The sequence below is a fragment of the Lynx canadensis genome, chromosome D1 (genome assembly GCF_007474595.2).
Source record: "Lynx canadensis isolate LIC74 chromosome D1, mLynCan4.pri.v2, whole genome shotgun sequence".
Lineage (NCBI taxonomy): Eukaryota > Metazoa > Chordata > Mammalia > Carnivora > Felidae > Lynx > Lynx canadensis.
Genome location: NC_044312.2, coordinates 41,432,215 through 41,456,742, shown reverse-complemented (window position 1 = coordinate 41,456,742; position 24,528 = coordinate 41,432,215). Strand labels below are relative to the sequence as shown.

The 24,528-nt window shown below is 37.1% G+C and overlaps 1 long non-coding RNA gene across 1 annotated transcript; it reads left to right on the top strand.

Annotated features, from left to right (window-relative positions):
• Nucleotides 1-1,419: 1,419 nt before the first annotated feature.
• Nucleotides 1,420-15,805, top strand: LOC115525697. Its single transcript, XR_003972437.1, has 3 exons — nucleotides 1,420-1,430; nucleotides 8,112-8,114; nucleotides 15,691-15,805. It is a non-coding gene; the product is annotated as an uncharacterized LOC115525697 (long non-coding RNA).
• The last annotated feature ends 8,723 nt before the right edge of the window (nucleotides 15,806-24,528 follow it).

Below are 24,528 nucleotides of genomic sequence, written 5' to 3'. Positions count from 1 at the left end.
TATTTTTTTATAGTGCAGGTCTGCCAACAATGGATTCTCTCAGCTTCAGTTGTCTGAAAAAGTTTTTATTTTGTGCTCATTTTTGAAATATAGTTTCATTGGATATAGATTTCTAGGTTGAAATTGTTTTCCCTTAATAGCTTTAAAAATAGCTTTTTATTATTTGCTGGCTTCCTTTGTTTGGGATAGGAAGTATGAACACATTCTTATCTTTTTTTTTTCCTTTATGTAATTTTTCATTGGTTTTCTGGTATATATCCTGCTAGAAGTTCAATGAAATTTTTGGATTTGTGTGTTTATAGTTTTCATCAGATATGGAAAACTTTTCAACTGTTTTTTACTAGATTTTTTTCTACACCCTCCTCCTTGAATTTCAATTACACATTGGCAAAGCTAAACTCCTGGGTATTGTCTATCAGATGACTGAGACTCTCTTAAAATTTGTAAATCTGGGGCACCTGGATGGCTCAGTCTGTTGAGTGTCCGATTTGACTCAGGTCATGATCTCACTGTTGGTGAGTTTGAGCCCCACATGGGGCTCACTACTACCAGCACAAAGCCTACTTCAGATCCTCTGCCCACCCCCTCTCTCTCTGCCCCTCTCCTGTTCATGCTTTCTTTCAAAAATAAATAAACATTTAAAAACAAGTTAAAAAACATTTTTAATTCTTTTTTCTCACTATGCTACCTTTGGGGTTTTTTGTTACTGATTTCCAGTTCAGCAATCTTTTCTACTGTAGAATCTAATCTTTTAGTAAGTCCACCCAGTAAATTTCTCATTTCACAACTCAGCAAGATACCATGCTGTGCCTTACTTCTTTGCCCATGCCATGGCTCTTAAATGGCCTCCAGGCAGAAAACCAAAGCAATCACAGTATATACCTCATGTGTCTCCCTTTTCTTAGGGGTCGCAGCCTGCAAAGCCTCTTTCTTGTCCAATGTCTGAACACAATTGTTTCATGGACTTTGTACAATGTTCTCATTGTTCACAGTCTCAGATTAGTTTCTCCTTCATGGCTAGCAGCAAAAATCTCATCCTGTGCAATTTTGGGAAATGCTAAACTAGAAAATTTATGTAGATACTTTAGACCTGTTTTTATATTTCTGAGTCATTACTTTCCAATAATTTATTAAGAGAATGATAATTAATTCATAAGAATTTAAAAATGAGAAGTTTCTAACTTAAATTGGTATTTAATAGCCAGAAGACAAATTGCATGCATATCATGAGGAAGAAAAAGCTTAAATTAAGTCAGAATATTTTAAGTACAGTGATATAGGACACACAATGAGTTATATCATATTGTGTTTAATTTATCAGAAACTCTTACTTCTATATTAAAGAAATGGTTCTTTCCTAGTTCCCCAATTAAAACACTAAATTCAAGTATCAAAAAGATCATCCAATATTAGAACTAGAAGGAAAGTATGTACCATTCCTTCTATACCTCACATTTTGCAGCTTTGGAATGTAGAGTCAGAGAAGGTAAATAACTTTTTCATTCACCCAAAGCAATGTAGCTTGTTATTGAAAGAGCTGATGATACCTGATTCTCAGTCCCATATGCCACACAAGCTTTGTTCCCTCCTCCCTCAGAATTTAGAGTATACTGAAACTAATCAGTATAAACAAATAGTCTGTTATCTTTCTAAAAATTAGAATTATTCTTCAATTCTCATTATGCTATATTATCATCAAACTTTTTTAATTACGCAAATACTAGATTAAATTCTACCACATCCTTTATTGACAATTACTGCTTTTATAAAAATCAAGTAGCCACAGTCAGTTAAGCGTCCAACTTCAGCTCAGGTTAAGATCTCATGGCCCGTGAGTTCAAGCCCCACGTTGGGCTCTGTGCTGACAGCTCGGAGCCCGGAGCCTGCTTCAGATTCTGTGTCTCCCTCTCTCTATGACCCTCCCCCGTTCATGCTCTGTCTGTCTCTGTCTCAAAAATAAATAAACATTAAAAAAAATTTTTTTTAAATCAAGTAGCCAAATTATGGTCTAAAGGAAGTGAGAAAGAGATATATCTTTCAAAAACCATTTGTTTGCCCTGTACACTCTTCAGCACTACACAGTATTATACGGAGTTGAAGTCTTAGAAGATAGTTATTATTTGAGCCCACGGAGAATTTGCAAAGAATTACATTTTTATCAAGAATCTTAAGTCCTTATAAAATATCTGATCTCCTCAAGAGGTCCCTTAAGGTTTTATTTTTACAATCTTACTTAGCAAGCATTTAAGCAAATAATTCATCTGACTGAGTTGTCTACATAGTTGAATTAAATCTTTGGCAAGCTTGTGTTAGACAGATTAAATAATGACCTGAATGATGTTGAAACAGTTCGGAATTAGCTATCATAAAATAAGTTTATAATTCCCTTCACTTATTACTAACACTATATTACCTCATCTGCCTGAAAAAAAATGGACACTGAGTTCAAAAAGAGAAGGTGCCACAATAAATGTAAGCTAAAAGGTGACCCACAGCTTTTGATCCCCAAACAACTTCCCCCTGGTTTTACCAATGCTCCATTTGAGTGTTTTTTTCTGGTCCAGAATTAACAACGACAACAACAAAAACATTATTAAAATGCATCTTTGAGATAAAACATATTAGCTCAAGATTGTTATCAGTTGAAAAAAGCAGAATATTAAACTAAGAGGAAATGATTTTTCAAATATGCATTTACACATTTTAGTCAGCAGATAATTACTGAGAACCTACTAAATGCCAGACATTGTTTCAGGGAATATATTAATGTACCAGGCATAGTGATGATTAGTAATCTATACTGTCTTGCCCATTTGTCTGTTTGTTTATTGCCTGTTGCCCCCACTCAGCACTAGCAAACACTGGAATGGAAACTCAATCAACACTCTGCAAATCTTGCCCATTGATGTATCCCTAGCCACAAGATTGGTTCCTGCCATACAGTGGGCACTAAATCGATATTTGTTGATTGATTACATGAGTGGCACTGCCCTGCCCTCATGAGAGTCTGATGTTAGGAGATGGTTAGGAAAGTTGATAACATGAGACAGAGTTCAAGTGAGAAAGTTGCTGGAAATTTTCAGAATGTTTTACTGCAGTCTATCTATATTTTATGATTCTGAATTTTCTGGGTCTTCAGGTAAGTACTAAAGGAGAAGTATTTATTTACATATATTTATCAATTTATATTTCAGCGGCTTCTCTAGATCTCTATTTCATCCTATCCTTCCAGTAATCCATATGCCAGAACAGATATAGAATCTCAGAACCCCCAAATTAGAAGGAATTAGTGCAATCTGGGTTGGAACCCAGACCCCTGGGCAATCTCTCCTCTTAATTGCTGGTGCACATTGAGAGCAGACTCACTGGTGTGTTCCTTCTCAATCAAAAGAATTAGTGAATAATGGAGATGTTATGGACTATTTCTTTGGAAATCAAGAGAAAGTTACACCACGTAGCAGAACATTATTACCATCACTACTTAATACCTCTTCCCTCTCCCAAGTACATCCTCATTCAAGATCCTCATCTCCCTGACACTGCTCTCCACCCCTCACCCTTGCTCAGTCTCTAGAATATATCCTCTCTATTGTACCAAACCATCCATTTCTCACCCTCAATTTGCATGTCTCACTAAACAAAGCAGAGGTCACCAACAAACACCTGTGTTCCTTGGTCATGCCCTTAGAAGACATCCAAGTCATCCAGCCCACAAGCATACTCTGAGTGCAGGGGCAGGTTCAATCTGTTTTTATGCTTCTTCCTCTAAACAACCTTTCACAATAATAGATAGTATGCTTATTTTACACCTAAGGATACTGAGGCTTAGAGAGCACATGCAACTTGACTAAAATGGGATAGCTGGCAAATAGTAGTAGAAACTAAAAACCACATGTGTCTGTCTCCAAATCCTGTTACTTACTAGTTTCTATATGCTTCTTAATAATGGCTACTCTTAATTGAACACCTGCCTGTGTGAAGCATTTGTGCTACACATTTCATACAGATCACGGAATTTATTCCTTACTCTGACCCAACTATGGGTGAAGTTATTATCCCCATTTTACAAATGAGAAATCTGAGGCTCAGCAAAGATAGGTCACTTGCCCAAGATCACAGAGCAAGAAAGTAATAGAGGGAAGATACAATCAGATCGATTTGGCTCTTTCATTTGTTACATTCCATCATACCACACTGTTGAAGGGGAACATAGTGATGCCCAGTTCGACATTCTACATCAATATATTAAGTTCCATGCAGGCATTAATGAATTTCAACTTTCTATGTAAACCTTTGCAGTGAAAAGATGTGCTATAGGTGTGCTCAATGCTGTGAATATAATGGTGAGAACATAGATACAATCTCTTATAGCTTACTGATTTAAGCAGACACTAATAAAATAATTAAACAAATTGATACATAACTGCAAAATATGATAAGTTTAAGGAAAATTACAGGAGCTTATGAAGGTGTATTCTAAGGGGATATTAGTCTAATTGGGTTGAAATGGGTGTTTTGGAAGCACTCCCTAAAAGGGGGATATTTAAAGAGTAAGCAGGAATTAACGAGGCAAAGATAGTTAAGAAGTAAAGCAAGTCAGTAAGATTTAGTACAGAGAACAGTATACAAGTCACTGTGGCTGGAAGAAGCACTGGGCCTTCCAATAATGACAGGAAGGCCAGTGAGGCTGAACCTAAGGATTAACAGAGAGGATCAGTGAAGTTAAGGCTGGAGAGGAATACAAGATCCAGTTCACACACGAAAGTCCATACAAACGGCAGTAATAATTTTGATATTCAGTAGCAATAAGTATATTTAACACAGAGGTCTTAGTTTCAAATTCCATTCTCCAATAAAAGGAACCAGGGCTCCTTGGAGAAAGGATTGGGATAGGAAATATACTGGGTGAATCAGTAGCACAGTGTAGTGCCAGGAAGTAAGGAAATGCTCAAAACAAACAAACAAACCAACAGAAAATGATGGAGGTATGTCAAAGGGACATAGGAACCCACTGAAAAAGCTTCTAATAGCCAAAAGGGAAACAGTTTCAGCAAAACAATAAAGTGGTATTGGACTATAACTCAAAGAATAAAATAAATATCCATTAATTCATGCTGATATGAATAATAAATAAATAAATAAATAAATAAATAAATAAATAGGAGAGAATAGACACATATCCCTGTGCAGAATTCCAAGAGTGCCTGGGTGGCTCAGTCAGTTAAGCATCTAACTCTTGATTTCTGCTCAGGTCATGATCTCATGGTTAGTAAGTTCAAGCCCTGCATCAGGCTCTGCTGTTGGCACAGAGCCTGCCTGAGATTCTCTGTCTCCCCCTTCTCTCTGCCCCTAACCTGATTCCCCTCTCTCTCTCTCTCAAAATAAATGAATAAACTTTATCAAAAAAGATTCCAGATAATTTATACAGATACTCTGCTCTCCCAGAAGTGGAACATAACTTCCATTACTTAAGAGTGAGCTGAGTTATTTCCTTCCAAAGAGTTGAGTGTGGAAACCGGGGCAGGGGGCAATTTACAGAATAGAAACTTGACAAAAACTACCTCAGGATCAACCGTGACACACATAGGACATACTGATAGCATGCACCTTTGATATGATGTGTTGACAATGGCACTTAAGTTCTGTCGAATTCCTTGCAAAGCCCAAATCCTCACTCTCATAATGAAAAAAAAAAAAAAATTAGACAAATCCCAGTAGTGGGACAATAGACAAAATACCTGACCAGTAGCCTCCACAAATGTCAGGGTCATTAGAAACAAGGAAAGTCAGAGAAACTCACAGCCAAGAGGAACCTAAGGAAACAGGATGATTAAATGTAATGTATTATCCTGCATAGAATCCTGGAACAGGAAAAAAAAAGACATAAGATATGAGCTAAGAAAATTGGAATAAAGTATGGACTTTAGTTAATAATGATGTATCAAAATCAGATCAGAATTGTGACAAATATGTAATGTAATATAAGATGTAAATTTGACATGAGTATATGAAAACTCTGCATCATCTTTTAAATTTTTTTGAAAATTTAAAAGTATTCAAAAATAAAATGTTTTCAAAAAAAACAGAAGAAGGAAGGAGGAAAGGAAGGGAGAGAGGGAGGGAGGGAGGAAAGGAATGAAGCAAAGGAAAAGAAAGCAAATAAAGGAGAAAAAAAAAGGCCTTTATCTGAAGTCACAGGCTTGGTCTATGGTACAATCAGGACTCTGGTTTAAAAGTGTTTCCACAAGATCACTCTGCAGTAGAAAGAAGATGTCCATTTGTCTCTTTATAATGCCAGCCACCTGAGCAACCTCAGCATCCCTGTAAATGATCCTCTAAAGGCACCCTAGGCTCACAATTCATGAACTTGCTGAACCTCAGAGATCTCCACCTCCACATCATGCCAGCACCCACACATGCCCCCTTCAGACAGGAAATGTCTGCTGTAAATCCCCCCAACATCCTGTTCTATTTCTCCTACTCTCTGAACCCAACCTCTACCATCATAGGAAATTCCCATTTCTTGTCACCTCCCTGTCATTTCACTCTACCAACTCTCTTCTCATACTATGCCTCTCCAGAACTTGGAGTCCCTGCAAATATTCCGCTTTACCCCAGATTCTCTTACACTCTTAGCATTAAGCAACTGTTCCTTCCCCAGGCCCCAGGCAGCTGATCTTCTAGTACTTCTCCCAGAATGCTCAGGGTTGTTGACAAAACTCAAAGTACTCAGTTGATTGGCTTCAGAATAATAGCCCATCTCTGCTAGACTCCTAATGGGGTCCACTGATCCCTTTTCTTTTCCCTAAATGCTCGTGTACCAAGTCTGTCAACAAGCTTCCTAGACCGTGTCCGTTTGTTTTGAGTCCCTAGCCTACACCCTTCCTCCTTCATTTTCTCAAATAGAATTGCTTCTGGCCTGAGGATATTGTGGCCATCTGACTCTAACCTCCTCAGTGTCCCTCTCCCTGCCCTAGGAGGAACACCCTCCCTAACTCCCATCCTTACCACTTCATCACCCTCATCCTGACAACATGCTTTTCTCTCTCCACCATCTTCTCATTTTTCCCAAAGGATCACCTCTCAGAGATCTTTACTGTGCCACCTCCAACCATTGTATAGAATCCCTCTCATTTCCTGAGGGGTCTTATCTCCTTAAATACCCTTTCTCTCTCTCCTCATGACTTCACTGTCTTCCATGTCCACTTACTCTCCTTGGCCATCAAATATTCCCCCATCCTATAAACAAGTTTTGCTTAGCTGTATTTGATTGCCAAGCAATGATACTGCATTCATTAATCATTTGTTAATTAATCTGCTTGATAGGCAAGTTTTTTTTTTTTAATGTGAGCTGAGGAAAAGAAAAAATATAATAAAGTGCATCACTGGCAGTGAAAATATGGTCACTACTAATCAAAATGTTCTCTAGACATCAAGATGGTTTCCATTTTCTATGGCTCTCTAATTCATCTGTCATGTTTCTGTCTTTCTGGAGACTCTGGGAAGGGATTCTAACAAAACCTACATCATCCTGTCTTCTATTGTACTAGTTTGCTGGCTTGCCTAAAACTTTCTTGTGGGAAGATTTCACATTTTATGTATCTCTAACATAGTGTTTTGTGAATAATAGGTATTAATTAATTTTTAAACGCTCTATTCCTGAAAGCATTTGAAGCTGCTGTTTTCATTGTTAAGTATAAAGAAACAAAAATAAGGAACAGAGCCTTAGGACCTAGATGATATGGAAAATGATCTCTGCAATTTATTTGATATAGATTCTACATGCTGCCAAGGTAGGTCCTTGAGAACAAGGTCCCATTTTGATGTATGTTTTGTATAGTGCCTATATCAATGGGAACTGATGATGAATAAACTGAGGGTGAAAGCAATGTGACTAATGGTGAGGAACTAGAGTCCTATAATCAATTATCAGCTCTAGAATTACATAGATAGCCTTTAGCCTCTAACATAGGGCTTTCAAAGTTAAATTCTTCAGCCTTAGAATCAGAAATAATACTTGTACACCTAGCTGGTTTCAAAAGGGTTTTGCTTAGGGTAATGGCCACAAAAGAACAAAGTGTTGCTCTTCACTGAGTAGAATAAATCAATAGCCAGTACTCCAGAGAGGTCTGTATGATTATGACAAAATCACATTCTATCCATTCTCCTAGGTTCTTTCAATCCAAATCATCGTATTTGTACTCCTCCTTAATTAGAGTTGCTGGGATTTCATAGTTGCTTAATTAAATTGAAGGAATAGCAATTCTGTGATGCCTTTAGGAAAGTGATTCCAATTATAGGGCCAATCTGTCAGTAAAAGTTAAGAGGCCAAAACATTTTAATAGCAAAGTTTCAGGGAACAAAGGATGAATATAATAAGTAGGAGATATACTTAGTAATTAGTCTTGCTATTAGCTAAGTTTTATAGAGAATGCTCATAGTCTTTGACTTAAAAACTCTGAATGCAAGGCATAGGCATGTAATTCAGCACTCTCAACTCAAATGGCTTGAGTAGCTGTTTGGTGTCCCTTAGGGACAGTACCATATGAAGGCTCAGCTTCACCTCTGCTGTGACAGGTCAGACATCAAGCACCAGTAGTGTTAGGTGAGCTGTGATGAGAGGGAGCATATTCTCCATCTGTAGCACTCTGACTACTCTATCACTGACCCATTGTGCACTTGTGGGTGGCTAAGGACAGAAGCTGGCTGGCATTACCAGGAAGAGTCATCCTATCCACACAGTTTTTCAATGTTTCAAGTGATATATGTTCTCTGTATTAGTTATTGATTGCTGTGTAACAAATTATCCCCCAAACTTCTCAGTTTAAAACAATATACATTTATTATTTCAGCTTCTGTGAGTTAGGTATTTGGACACTGCTTACATGGGTCCTCTGCAACAAGGTCTCTGCCAGGGCAGGAAGCTCATGTGAAGGCTATGTCTCATAGGGAAGGGTATGTCTCCAAGCCCTAGTGGTTGTTGGTAGGACTCAGTTCCTTGCAGTAGTCACACAGATGGTCTTGATTCCTTGCTGGCTGTTGGTGAGAGACTGCCTTCAGTTTCTTGCCACATGCCCCCCCCCCCCCGACTATGGTAGTTTGCTTTATCAAAACCAGCAAGATAGAGAGAAACTGCTAGTAAGATGGAAGTAACTTTCTTATGTGACATAATCTTTAAGTAACACTGTATCACCTTTGCCACAATATACTAGCTAGATATAGTAGCCAGGCCAGCCCACAGTAAAGAGAAGGGGATTATACAGGACATTGATAACAGGAGACAGATATCACTGGGGCCATCTTAGAATCTGCCTGCACAATCTCCAATGGACATTTTCATGAAACACAAAGATCCACACATTTTGTGTCCACTCCTATAGGTCCATGCATTCACCTCTTCCCTAGATCTGCTTGACATGTATCTTCCTCTTTCTAGGCTGCTGACCAACTAGCTGAGTCATTTGCTACTTCCCATGAATATGTTATTATTTCCATACCTTGGACCATCCCTCAACAGAAAGTTGATGGCCAGGTAACTTCAATGCTCTGCCCACTAAGAGAAGTTCCCTTCACCATTGTTTTTCACATCTGAGTGGGTGCAGAGCACTCTGTTTCTCACTTGCATGTTCTCTCTCTCTTTTTTAACAAATTCTCTCTTTTTAATAAATTAAAAAGAACTTTTAAAAGAAGTATACTTATTGCTTTATTCTTGATTGCAAATAATATGTCAATTGTGAAAATAAAATAAGACTAAAATGATGGAAATTAATACTTGTGAAATTATAATCTAGAGATAATCATGTCTGTGTATATACATATATATAAATACTTATTACATATATTTGCAAATATGTAGGTACACATACACAATTACATATATATATTATTATATATATTATATATTATTATATATTATAACATATATATTATATATTATATTATATTATATTATATTATATTATATTATATTATATATTATTGGATCTAGTATTTGATTTGACTTCTGCTGCAGTTTCATAGATACAGGTAGAAGATCTAACTCCTGGGCCACAAACAAGGAAATTTATTGCACAAGGCAAGGAATAATGTGTAAAGCCCAGATTGGTTACTTTTCCTTCAGGCCATAGAGAGCCTGACAGGCTACAAACATAAGCTAAGGGAGAGATGTCAATGCAACAGATGCAGATAGCTATGGATTCTATGCTACCTATTCAAGTAGATCACCATATTTTCCAGACCTGCTTAGGCCTGAGCACTAATTATCACTTGTGTCAGACAATGGACTCTGCCTATCCAAACTCATGATTTGTTCTGACAATATTCTTAACAGGAAACTCCAGCTACACAGTCACTTAACATTCGGTGATCAAGTATTTGGTCTCTATTAAGACCCAACAGCACAACAGGAAGCACATTTTGAAAAGTGATTAGTTCTTGCCATAAATGACATGCTCTTGCTCTAGAACTCATCAGTGTGTGCTATGAATTTCCTCAGGCATTGCCAAAAATTGCACTCAGCCTCCTCATCTGAGGCCAACACCTTTAGTAACATTGGATCTACTAGGTCTTGTGGTCCAAAAGGCAGAACTTCTCTTACCTTGTTGGAAAGCCATCTCTTGCTCTGGATAGGACTCAAAACTGACACTCTTCTGAGTTACTTCATAAATGAGCTGGAACAGTATTTTCAAGTATGACATAGGCTGTTTCTAAAATTCAAAAAATGCTATCAGCTTGACACTCCTGGGGAAGATGGCAAAGTAGGAGGCCCCCTAAGCTCATATTGTTCCATGGATATACTTAGATAACAGCCACATCCGTGTAAATAACCCAGAAAATGACCCAAAGACTGGCAGAAGAAACTCTCCACAGCTAAATGCAGACAAGAGGCTACATCCAAAAGAATAGGAAGGGCGGGTACACATCAGGAGCTAAATGGACCACCAGCACTGTTCCTGGGAGGAAGAAACACTGCAGGCATACAGATGGGAGAGAAACACACTCTCACACCAGGAAGCCTACACAGGGAGGATGAATCCTCATAACATTTCACTTTTAAAACCAGAGGGGCCAAGTTTCTTGAGTTCTTGCAATCATCAGGGCTTAAAATCTGACACTTGAAAAATCAGCAGGCTCATGGGAAAGCAGGGAGGGCAAGAGAAAACTGAGTCCCTTCACTTAAAGAGACAGCATAATAAACAGCCTCACAGAAACACAGCATAGAAACAGCAGTTTGAAAAATACCTGGGGAATACAGGAGGGAGATTTGTGTGCTAATTTCAGAGCTCATCTGGAGGGGCAGAGGTCATTGGGAGACTTCTCTAGGAAAAAGGAGCTTGTAGGTACGATTTCCACCCTCCGCCTTCCAAGCCTACATACATGGACACCTGTAGGAACCAACACAGTGCCAAAACCCCCTACCTAACTTGCTAACAGCTCAAACCCACCCCCATGTTCTCCTGTGGACACATCCCCTCCAGTTGAGCCTCAGATCCAGTCCCATTCCATGGCAGACCCTGGTAAATCTTGTTAACATCCAGCCCCTGCATGCTTCTGTGGATCCACCCCTCCAACGTAGCCCACCTTGGTCCCTGCAGCTACAGGTCCCCTCCCTCCACCTCAGACCTTGCTATAGCAGCATGCCTACCCACATATTCTCCTGCAGTTCTGTGATACCACAACTCTGGCAAACACCTGGTCTAACTCAACTTAACCCCAAGGTGGCTCCAGACTGACCTGCTAACAACACAGGAACCTCAAAACAGGTAAAGAGGGCCATTGCAGATGACTGCACTGAAGGAGAAAGTAGCTCAGGCACAACAACTGGACACATGGAACACACATAGATGACTCCCCTGAAGCATCAGGTTTTGATGACTAGAGGACATTGCACTATGGACACTACAGGACCTACTCTTCATAAGGCCACTACTTTCAAGAGCATGAAACATCGCTGACTTTCCTAACAAATAGAAAGGGGTGGGGGGTCCTGGGTGGCTTAGTCGGTTAAGTGTCTGACTCTTGATTTTGGCTCAGGTCATGATCTCATGGTTTTCACAGTTCTGCTTAGGATTTTCTCTCTCCCTCTCTCTCGGCCCCTTCTCCCAATCTCTCTCTCCCTCCGTCCCTCCCTCTTTCTCTCTCTCTCTCTCTCTCAAAATAAAATTTAAAACAAAAAAAGAAACTGACACAGAAAGTTAGACAAAGTGAGTACATAGAGAAATATGGCCCACATGAAAGAACAGAACAAAATTACAGCAGGAGAACTAAACAAAACAGAGACAAGTAATATTCCTGACAGAGATTTAAAGCAATGGTCATAGGGCTGTCTGGGTAGTTCAGCTGGTTGAACATCCAACTCTTGATTTTGGCTCAGGTCATTATCCCAGGATTGTGGAATTGAGCCCCACATTGGGCTCCACATTGAGCATGGAGCCAATTTGAGATTCTCTCTCCCTCCCTCTGCCCATCTCCCCGGCTTGCTCTCTCTCGCGCTCTCTCTCTCTCTTGCTCTCTCTCTCTCTCTCCCTAAAACAAAAGAAAAAAAAGTAATGGTCATATAGATACTCACTGGAATTAAGAAAAGAGTGGAGGACCTCACTGAGACTCTTAACAAAGAGAACACATAAAAATGAACCAGAGATGAAGAAGTCAATAAATGAAATTAAAAATACACTATATGAAATAAATACTAGACTAGAGAAAGTACAAGAACAGATCATTACCTGGGAACAAACTAATGGAAAGCAATCAGTCTGAAGAAGAGAGAGAAAAAATAATAATAAATGAAAATAGACTTAGGGAACTCAGCAACACCATCGAGCTTAATAACATTTGCATCAAGGAATCACAGAAGAAATAGAGAGAGAAAAAAGGCCACAAAACATATTTAAAGAAATAACTGAAAATTCCCTGAATCTTGGGAAGGAAACAGAAATCTAGGTCCAAGAGGCACAGAGATCCTCTAACAAAATCAACCCAAAGAGGCCCACATTAAGACACAAAGTAATTAAAATTGCAAATGTAATGATAAAGAAAAATTTTAAAGCAGCAAGAGAAAAGAAAAGAGTTGGGGCACCTGGGTGGCTCAGTCAGTTGAGTGTCTGACTTCAGCTCAGGTCATGATCTCACGGTTCATGAGTTCAAGCCTTGCATCAGGCTCTGTGCTGACAGCTCGGAGCCTGGAGCTGCTTCGGATTCTGTGTGTGTGGGTGTGTGTGTGTGTGTGTCTGCCCCTCCCTGTTCATGCTCTGCCTCTCTCTCTGAAAAAATAAACAATAAAACATTTTTTAAAAAGAAAAAAGAAAACAGTTACATACAAGGGAAACCTCATATGCCTATAAGCTGATTTTACAAAAGAAACTTTGCAGGCCAAAGGGAGTGGCATGATATATTCAAAGTGCCAAAAGTTAAAAAAAAAAAAAAAAAAAAAAGTGGAGCCAAGAATAGTATATCAAACAAGGCTATCTGTCAGAATACATGGAGAGATAAATAATTTTCCAGGCAAACAAAATTTAAAGGAATTCATGACCATTAGGCCAACGCTACAAGAAATGTTAATGGGGACTCTTTGAGTGGAAAGGGAAGATCATAAGTAGGATTAAGAAAAGTAGGAAACACAAAAGTGTGTATCTATAAAAATCAGTTAAGAATTTCACAACATAAAAGGATATAAACTATGATAACATATACCTAAAATGTGAGGGGAAGAGGAGTAAAGAATGGGTTCAAACCTAAGCAAACATCAACTTAACATAGACTGTTATATGCAGAAGATATTATATACAAACCTAATGGTAACCACAAATCAAAAACCAGCAATAGATATGCAAAGAATAAACAGAAAGGAATGCAAGTATATCATTAAAGAAATCCAGCAAACTGTGAGAGAAGAACAAGAGAAGGGTACAGAAAAGAACTATAAAAACAATTATAAAACAAATAACAAAATGCCAATAAGGACATAACTATCAAATGATTACTGTCAATGTAAATGGACAAATCTTTCAATCAAAAGATAGGGTGATGGAAAGAATACAAAAAAATAAATAAATAAAGCCAAGAACCATCGATATGCTGCCTATAAAAGACATATTTCATATCAAAAGACACAAGCAGATTGAAAGTAAAGGGATGGGAAAACATTTATCATGCAAATGGGTGTGAAAAGAAAGCCAGGGTAGCAACATTTATACGATATAAAGTAGACTTTAAAACAAAGACTGTAATAAGAGATAAAGAAGGACACTATATAATCATAAAGGGAACAATCCAACAATAAGATATAATAATTGCAAATACTTATGCAGCCAACATGGGAGCACCCAAATACATAAAGCAACTAATAACAAACATAAAGGCATTAATTGATAGTAATTCAATAATAGTAGGGGACTTTAATACCCCACTTACATCAATAGACAAATCATCCAAACAGAAAATCAAGTAAGGGAAGAGTGGTTTTGAATGACACATTGAACCAGATGAATTTAACAGATATATTCAGAACATTCCACCTAAAAACAGCACTATATAAATTCTCCTCAAGTGCAAATGAAACATTCTCCAGGAAAGACACATATTAGGCCACAAAACAAGTCTTAATAAATTCAAAAAGATTGAAGTCATCATTTCTTACCACAATTATGTGAAAATAGAAATCAACCACAAGACAGACTCTGGAAAACACACAAATACATGGAGGTTAAATAACATCCTACTAAACAATGAGTGGGTCAACTTAGAAATCAAAGAGGCAATCAAAAAATACATGAGGACATGGGCGCCTGGGTGGCTCAGTTGGTTAAGCGTCCGACTTCGGCTCAGGTCATGATCTCGCGGTCCGTGAGTTCAAGCCCTGTGTCGGGCTCTGTGCTGACAGCTCAGAGCCTGGAGCCTGTTTCAGATTCTGTGTCTCCCTCTCTCTCTGACCCTCCCCTGTTCATGCTCTGTCTCTCCCTGTCTCAAAAATAAATAAAACGTTAAAAAAAATTTAAAAAAATACATGAAGACAAATGGAAATTAAAACATAGTGGTCCAAAACCTTTGGGATGCCACAAAAGTTGTTATAAGAGGGAAGTTTATAGCAATACAGGCCTACCTCAGGAAACAATACTCAAATAACCTAACTTTATGCCTAAGAAGCTAGAAAAAGAACAAACAAAACCCAAAAGCAGAAGAAGAAAGGAAATGATAAATGTGGGAGCAAAAATAAATGATACAGAAACTAAAATAATAAAACAAATCAATGAAACCAGGAACTGTTTCTTTGAAAAGATCAGCAAAATTGATAGACATTTATTCAAACTCATCAAAGCGAGACAGAGAGACAGAGAGAGAGAAAGGACTCAATTAAACAATATCAGAAATGAAACAGGAGAAATAACTAACACCAGATAAATGCAAAAGATTCTAACTGAATATTATGAAAAATTATATGCCAACAAATTGGACAACCTAGAAGAAACAGATAAATTTATAAAACCATATAACTTTACAAAACTAAGGAATAAGTAGAAAATTTGAACAGACTGATTACCAGCAATAAACTGAATCAGTAATCAAAAACTTCCCAACAAACAAAAGTCCAGGACCAGATGGCTTCACAAGTGAATTCTACTAAACTTTTAAAGAAGAATTAATATCTATTCTTCTCAAACTATTCCAAAAATATAAGAGGGATAAAAGCATCAGAAATCATTCTATGAGGATAGCATTACCCTATACCAAAACCAGAAGGACACTCCAACAAAAGGAAACTACAGGTCAGTATGTCTGATTAACACAGATGTAAAAATCCTCAACAAAATATTAGCAAACTAAATCCAACAATACATTAAAAAAATCATCCACCACAATCAAGTGGGATTTATTCCTGGGATGCAAAAGTGGTTCAAAATTCATAAATCAATCAACGTGACACATTGTATCAACAAAAGAAAGGATAAAAACCATATCATCGTTTCAATAGATGCAGAAAAAGCATTTGACAAAGTAAGACATCCATTCATGTTAAAAACTCTCAACAAAGTAGGAATACAGGGAACATACATCAACATTTTAGAGGCCATATACGAAAATCTCATGGCTAACATATACTCAATGGTGAAAAACTGAGAGCCTTTCTCCTAAGGTCAGGAACAAGACAAAGATGTCCACTCTCACCAGTTTCCTTTCAACACGGTACTGGAAGTCTTAGCCACAGGAATCAGACAACAAAAAGAAATAAAAGGCATCCAAATTGGTAATAAAGATGTAAAATATTCACTATTTGCAGATGATATGAAACTATATATAGAAAACCCTAAAGAATCTGTGAAAAAACTATTATAACATATCAATGAATTCAGTAATGTCATAAAATACAAAATCAATATACAGAAATCTGTTGCATTTCTATACACCAATAATCAAGCAGCAGAATGAGAAATTAAGAAAACAATTCCATTTATAATAGCACTAAAGATAATAAAATACCTAGGAATTAACTCAACCAAGGAGGTGAAAGACCTATCCTCTGTAAGCTATAGAATATTGATGAGGGGTGCCTGGGTGGCTCAATAGGTTAAGCATCCAACTCTTGGTTTCAGCTCAGGTTATGATCTCACAGATCTCACTGGGCTCCGTGCTGACAGTGCAGAGCCTGCTTGGGATTCTCTCTCTCTCTTTCTCTCTCTCTCTCTCTCTCTCTCTCTCTCTCTCTCTGCCCCTCCTATGCTTGTGCTCTCTCTCTCATAATAATAAATAAATTAAAAAATTAAAAATAAAATAAAACATTGGTGAGAGAAATTGAAGGCAACACAAACAAACGTAAAGACATTCCATAGTCATGGACTGAAAAAGCAAATATTGTGAAAATGTCCATAGTACTCAAAGCAACCTGTAGATTTAATGCAATCCTTATCAAAATAGCAACAACATTCTTCACATAACTAAAACAAACAATCCTAAAATTTGTATGGAACCACAAAAGACCTTGAAAAGCCAAAGGAACCTTGAGAAAGAAGAACAAAACTGAAGGGATCACATTCCCAGATTTCAAAATATACTACAAAGCTATAGTAAACAAAACAGTATAGAACTAGCACAAAAACAGATGCATGGATCAATGGAAGAGAACATAGACCCAGAAATAGATGCACGATTATATGGTTAATTAATCTCCAACAAAGGAGGCAAAAATATGCAATGGGACTAAGAGAGTCTCTTCAACAAATGGTGCTAGGAAAACTGGACAGCAACATGCAAAAGAATAAAACTGGACCACTTTTTTACACCATACACAAAAACAAACAAACAAATAAATAAATAAAACTCAAATAGATTAAAGCTCTAAATGTGAGACCCAAAACTATAAAAATCCTAGAGGAGAGTACAGGCAGTAATTTCTCTGATATCAGCTATAGCAACATTTTTCTAGATATGTCCCCTGAGGGAAGGGAAACAAAAACAAAATTAAACTACTTGAACTACATCAAAATAAAAAGCTTCTGTACAGAATGGAAATAACCAGCAAATACAAAAGACAACCAACTGAACGGGAAACGATGTTTGGAAATGACATATCTGATAAAGGATTAGTATCCAACATACATAAAGAACTTACACACACACACAAACACACACACACACACACGAATAATAAAGAACTTACACAACTCAACACCCCCAAAAATAAACAACGAAATTAAAAATGGGCAGAAGACATGAACAGATATGTCTCCAAAGAAGACATACAGTTGCCAACAGACACATGAAAAGCTGGTCAATGTCACTCATCACCTGGGAAATGCAAATCAAAACTACCATGAGATATCACCTCACACCTGTCAGAATGACTAAAATTAAAAAAAAAAAAGATAATAAACAACAAGTGGTAAGAATGCAGAGAAAAAGAAAAAGGTACCTTTGTGCACTGATGGTGGGAATGCAAATAGAAATAAACCGGTGCAGCCACTGTGGAAAACAGTAGAGATTCCTCAAAAAGTTAAAGATAGAACTACCCTATGATCCAGTAATTTAACTGCTGAGTATTTACCCAAGGAATACAAAAAAAGACTAATTTGAGAAGATATATGCACTCCTATGTTTAGTGTAGCATTATTTACAATATGCAAATAATAGAAAGAGCCCAAGTGTTCACCAACAGATGAATAGATAAAGAAGACATGGTGTATATATTCAATGGAATACTACACAGCCATAAAAAAGAATGGAATCTTGCCATTTGCAACAATATGGATGGAGCTACAGTGTACAATGCTAAGGGAATAAGTCAGAGGAAGACAAATACTATGTGACTTCACTCCTATGTGGAATTTAAGAAACAAAACAAGTGAACAAAGAAAGAGAAATCAAAAAACAGACTCTTAACTATAGAGAACAAACTCATGGTTACCAGTGGGGAGGTGGTGGAGGGATGGGTTAAATAGGTGAAAAGGAAAAGGATTAAGAGTACACTTGTCAGGATGAGTACTGTATAATGTATAGAACTGTTGAATCATTATATTGTACACCTGAAACTAATGTAATACTGTATCCTGGGATTAAAGGTATAAGCTTTTGTACCTCATTCCTAATGGCTGAAGGTAAAGAACAATAAGTTTATCTTTTAAAAAATGTTTTCATTTGCTCTAGACCACTTTATTATTGTACAGGTTTCTAAAAGATTATAAAGTGTACTCTCTACTCTCCAAGTCACGTTGACTTGATGTTCTCAATATAGTAGACCAGCATGATATTGGATGGAATGAACAGTAATGGTAAATGCCATAAGGCACTAGAGATAGTCTCTAGTCCTAAGCCACTTTGATTAGAGAGAAAAGGAATATAAAAATCAAATACCATCAGAAAATTGTATGTTGTACCTATCAACCTCACTGTAGGGGCAAAAAAAATGGAATACAAGTTTAGAGACAGGCAAGAGCATTGTAATTCAGACAGTTACTATATACCAACACATAAAACCAGAATTATACACAGACTAAAACACAAATGAATGTGTTTATTATTCATGTATACTATGAATATAATCCAAAGAGTTTCCATATCAGCTGGAAGACTTGATACCACACAGCCATTTAGGAATCCAGACAAACAGATGCTTTGTCATCATCAACACATGCTTTCCTAGGTCTCCTCAGACTTTGATAAGCCATTAGGGGAAATTAATGTTTCATGTGTGCAAGTTCTATGAATCTAAAGTGGCACACATCCCTTTCTCTCATATTGTATTGGCTGGAACTCAGTCACTTGCTATACCTATTATCAAGACTGAGAAATGAATTCTAGCCACAGGACTGATTACATAATTAACAGAACCCTGTTCAAAATGAAAATGGGGAATCCTTGTTTAAGAAGCAGGGAAAAAAGTGCTGTTAAAGAAACTAAAATATGAAGCGTTTACCCTTCTCTTATGGTCTCTGTCTCAATTTGCCATGGTGTTTTTTATTTGATTTTGAATGTCATTCTAAGAATGAAAATTTTCAATTATTAACATGAGTTTTGTCATTCATCCTTGTATCATGCATCTTGTGATGCAAATATGAGTATTTAAAATTCATATGTGAAATCACTAAATGCACTAAATTTAATTTGTTTTTTATAGCTTGTATAATTATATATATTTTGGTCTGAGCAGAACAATGGAAATATTGTGCAAAACAAACTCAACTCCTTTTATTTCACTTCTTGATACATTCTGCCAACACTCTATCTTTAGCTTACTAGTGAATAAGAAGAATCAAAAGGAAAAGTCATCCTGGGTCACCCTATCTTTCCCTTTCCTTTCACATCATCATTTTCAGTGTAAGTGGTTAGGTAATATAAGGAAGTAACATGAGTAAGAAATGATATGGTAGTGTTTCTTTGTCATTTATGTTTCTTAGAACATCACTGCCTTCTGCTTTCAAAGCAAGTTCAGGTTCAAAGGGTACCCCAAGGTGGTCTCTTAAGGTTGTCAGTGACCCCATCCCTTCGTCATACATGTAACACATTTGTCTTGTACTTGCTCTGAGTCTCACTGAATTCCTACACATGGAGGATGCATTGGAATTCTGTGCTCATGAGGCAACGCAAACACTATATGCAAATGGTCAGTAAGAGACAGTGAATGTGCATTATTGTGTATAGTTCTCCTGAACATCCTTGCTTTACCGTCCCACTGGACTTCAGCTATAAAACACACGGTCAAGAATAAAATTATTAAGAAATTTTAGGATGATGACAGCAGAGCATTAAACCAAGCACAGGGCCCTCTGAGGATGGTGTCCAATGAAACTGCACAGGTTGCACAGTCCTGAAGCCAGCCTTGTGTTGAGTACCCAGAAAAAAGAAGAATTTGGTTTTCTGAAAGGAAAGTTTTGTGAAAGAATTAATGCTTGAGAAAATCTAGGTCATAAGAAGTATGGTTTCTGTGGTTTATTTGTCATTTACAATTATGGTAGTCATACACCAATATATATGCCTAATATATACAATATATATGCCAGAGTTTTGTTTTGTTTTCCTAATCTGTATGAATCAAAGACAACCTCAGTAAACCTTATGGAAATGACCTACGGTCTAATCAAACCTAACTACAGACATGATACATTACTCCTTTCTATCACATCACTATGTGGTTATCTATCCATTGTTTGATTATTCCAAGCAGTGGGGAACTTGTTTATTCTCAAGCAGGCATTTCATTTGCAGAAAGTCCTCAACAAAGCATATCAGCATCAAATCCAGTGTTATAAAAGTGTTAGACTCATATTTTCATGGCATAAAGCACTATTCTGTGATAAAATTAGACTAAGACATAAAAATATTGTCTTCCATTCATGATTACTGATGCACAATTTGATAATTTCCCAATGAGGAGGTATCCTGGCCAGGAGACAGCTGGGGACAGGCGAATGAGCCTGCAAAGCCTGTGGTCTCTGGTATATCATGTCTTGCATTTTGATGGGCTGGTGAGAGACAATGTCAGCAAAAGAAAATGAACACTGTAGAGTTTAAAAACATCTAAATTCAAATCTCAGTTACACAGCTTGTTCCAGGCCACTAGCTACATGATGGTAAAGTAGAAACTTAAGCTCTCTGAGTCTCTATTTCCTCATCGGGAAACTAAGAACAATAGCTACTTCACAGGAATGTTAAAAGAATCAGACATATCAGGTGAGTTGACATAGATCAATGTTCTTTATAAATACAAGGTGTTATACAAATATAAATATCATTATACCTTCCAGTACTTAAAGTACATGAGTGAATATAAAATCAGCTGGAGAGAGTAACTGACTAAAAGCAGTGCAAGATATACAAAGAATGAAGAAAACAGTGAAACAAACATCATGAGGAGAAAATGTTCTGCTGTCTACATTTATTAAGAGTAATATCTTTATACCCAATTTTATGCTACATGTTGTCAGAATTTAAAAAGTAATAATAAAACAATAGAAAAACTGATCCTAACCTTACCAAGTGCTTCCTATTACAATTTTGAGGCAGAAGACCTGGTGGCCTTATTATTTACGTGACTTGTTCTGTGATTTTGGTTAAGGATATGGCCAATTTGAGCCTCATTTTCCTCCTCTGTAAAATGGGAATGATAAATTTCTATCTTCCCAGACTTTCCGGACTAATGAAAATTAATTGAGGAAGCATCTATGAAAATATACTATGAACATGTGAGCTATTAGGGTGATTCTGTTCACAAATGGGCTGGTACAAATATCGATAGGGTAACAATTCATAGGCTCCATCCACCAGGAGTTGGAAAGCTGTGTTACTACCAATTGATGAATGAGGGAGCAGCAGAGCAATAATCAGGATAAAGAATCTTTGGGAAACCATATTTGTTTCCCTATAGAAATTACAATTTAGGCTTTAGCTCAAGAAGAAAGTCTGAGATCTGATGCCATCAGGCTACATTAGAGAGTTTCAGATCCCCCATAGAAGCTTGGAACTCATCATTTCTATTTGACAAATGCAGCCATAAACCTGAAACAGGAGAGGCAGACATAATTAAAGACTAAATGACTGTTCTTTAATGAGAAACAATTTCTGTTTTGACTCCAACAGCCTTGAATGTTGCCTTGAATGTTAAACTCCTTGAGTCGCCAAGGAGTTTAACTTGAAAATACAATTCAGGTAGAGAAATGGTGATTTCAATAGAAGCATTATCACTCTTTAGGTTCCTTTTAAATCTAATTCTTAAACCTCCCCCCAGTGAATGGGATGATGATAACAGCAAATTCACAGTACATGGACTCTTGGATTGTTTGTTTGTTTGCTTGTTTACACGTTCATTGTGTTTGTTTGCTGCATAGCATGCTCCCTTTCCCTGGAAACACCACACCTATTTCCTTTAGTAGAATTGCCTCTGTGCAGCCTTGGTGAATCTTATATAAATTATTATTTCTTTCATGAAGGGAAGGGTGGGCAGTTCATGATTCAAGCTTGGCCAATAAGACATTGAGTGTAAAGACAAAGGGTTCTTAAAGATGGCTGGACCTGACTCCTCCTGCAGTGTTATCTGATGAGACTGTGATTAACTCTTGCTACCTGATTTCCCAAAAGCTCTCGTTTATAAACTCTTCCCACTGTGGTTTCTCAAATGTTCCTTTGGTTCTGTGAGTCAACTCATACATTTTCATTAAACAACCTCTGTTTCAATTAACTAGAATGGGTTTCTGTTGCCGGAAACCAAAACCAAAACAAACACTCAAAAATAAACAAACAAAAAAAAATGCAATGATATCCCAACCTTGTAGAGCTCAGAGGGAATTATTTCATTCAACTATAAGACTTGTGGGAATAAGCAAGTTGTTCAGATTTATTTTCCATTGTGCCTTTAACAAAGGAGACAATTTGAAAGTAAATCTACCCACCTTTACAAGGCAGAAACTCCATCTCTTCTCAGTTTCACATAGGAAAAAGCACTCCTTGATGGCGTTTAGAACTGCCAAAAACAGAAATTTTGGTGTAGTCCATTTATCTTTTCATTACTGTTTCATTGCTTGTGCTTTTAATGTCATATTGAAGAAATCATTGCTAAATCGACTGATCCACTGTCATGAAGCTTTCTCTTTTTTCTTCTAAGATTTTTATAGTTTTAAGTCTTACATTTAGGTCTTTGATTCACTTCAAGTTAGTTTCTGTACAGGATGTAAGGTCACAAATAGAAATTTAAACTTTATTATCCAAGAAATCTTGGCATCACTTGGTGGAAGTTCTAACCAAGGTAGTTTACAGAATCAGAATCTCTGAATGGGAGAGAAGAGTGTAAAGGAATAACTAAAGGCATAATGTAAGGAAAACTATGGGTTTGGCAAAGTGTGCTTTGGGTACCATCCCACTTTATGGCAACTCTTTCTGCCCATCTAGCACTCAAAGCCAGTCCTCACCCATATCCTTCAAGATACTACTCTTTTCAAACTTCCAACCAAATACCACCAAGGTATATGCTGGGAAAGAGAGCTGGCCTTTATGGAGTACCTGCTGCATGCCAGAAACTACTGTATGATCTCATTTCACAGCATGTGAACAAAGTTTGCTCATGTCTATCCTATATATGGTTCCATCTGCACTCAAATGAGGAATTCAAGACTAAAAACCTTTCAAATCCATTTATTCCTTCACTCATTCATTCATTTAGTCTTGCTTCCTGATAACTATTGAGCACCAACTATGCACCAGGCACCATGCTAAAATTTAGAAATATAGCTATTAACAAGCCCACAAAGAACTCAATACCTAATGTGGAAGGCTGAGATAATGCAAGTGATTCATTTAATAACTTCAAAGAAATCCTTGAGAACAGTAGGTTTGCAAATTGATATTTGGGAGTAAGCAACTCCTTAGCCAAAACACCTTGGGTCTATACCTTATAGGATCTTATTCATGAGGTCATTCCACATTCTTCTTAGGTCACTTATGATACATATAATGAGATTTGAAGCCATAGTGTTTTGAATTTTGATCAGATGAGAGACCAGCTGGTATAAGGACAGGAGAAATGATAGCACATTGTCCCCTCTGGTATCTAGCGGCAATTCAATTGTGTCTCATTCTCACCTCCTCTCGCTCATCAAAAGATAACTGCCCGTTAAAGTCCAATAAAAACAAATACAAAATTCCATTTTTTTGCTAACTTCACACAAGGCCACAGATGTTACTTGCATGAATGCCTAATAAATTGCCGACTTTCCACAATTTTGCCACCCTGACTTTGTCCACACGTTTTCCAGTTGCAATCTCAGGCATTATAAGAACATGTCCTGATTCCCATATTTTAAAGCAATTGTATATTTACGATGTAGGTTGCATATGGTTTCATGAAAATTTTTGCCTGAGGTAGAGAATGAAAATTGCCCTTTATTGAGGTTTTAATTTTTTTTTTTTAATTGAGATTTCTGTTGTTGTTGTTGTTGTTGTTGTTCCTCTGTTTCTTTCTGTTATGGTGAGTTTTTGATTAGGAGATTTGGTTTTGGTTTGCTGAGGGCTTTTCTCAGAAATTTCACAGTCCACCTTCAGGAGGTGGTGTCT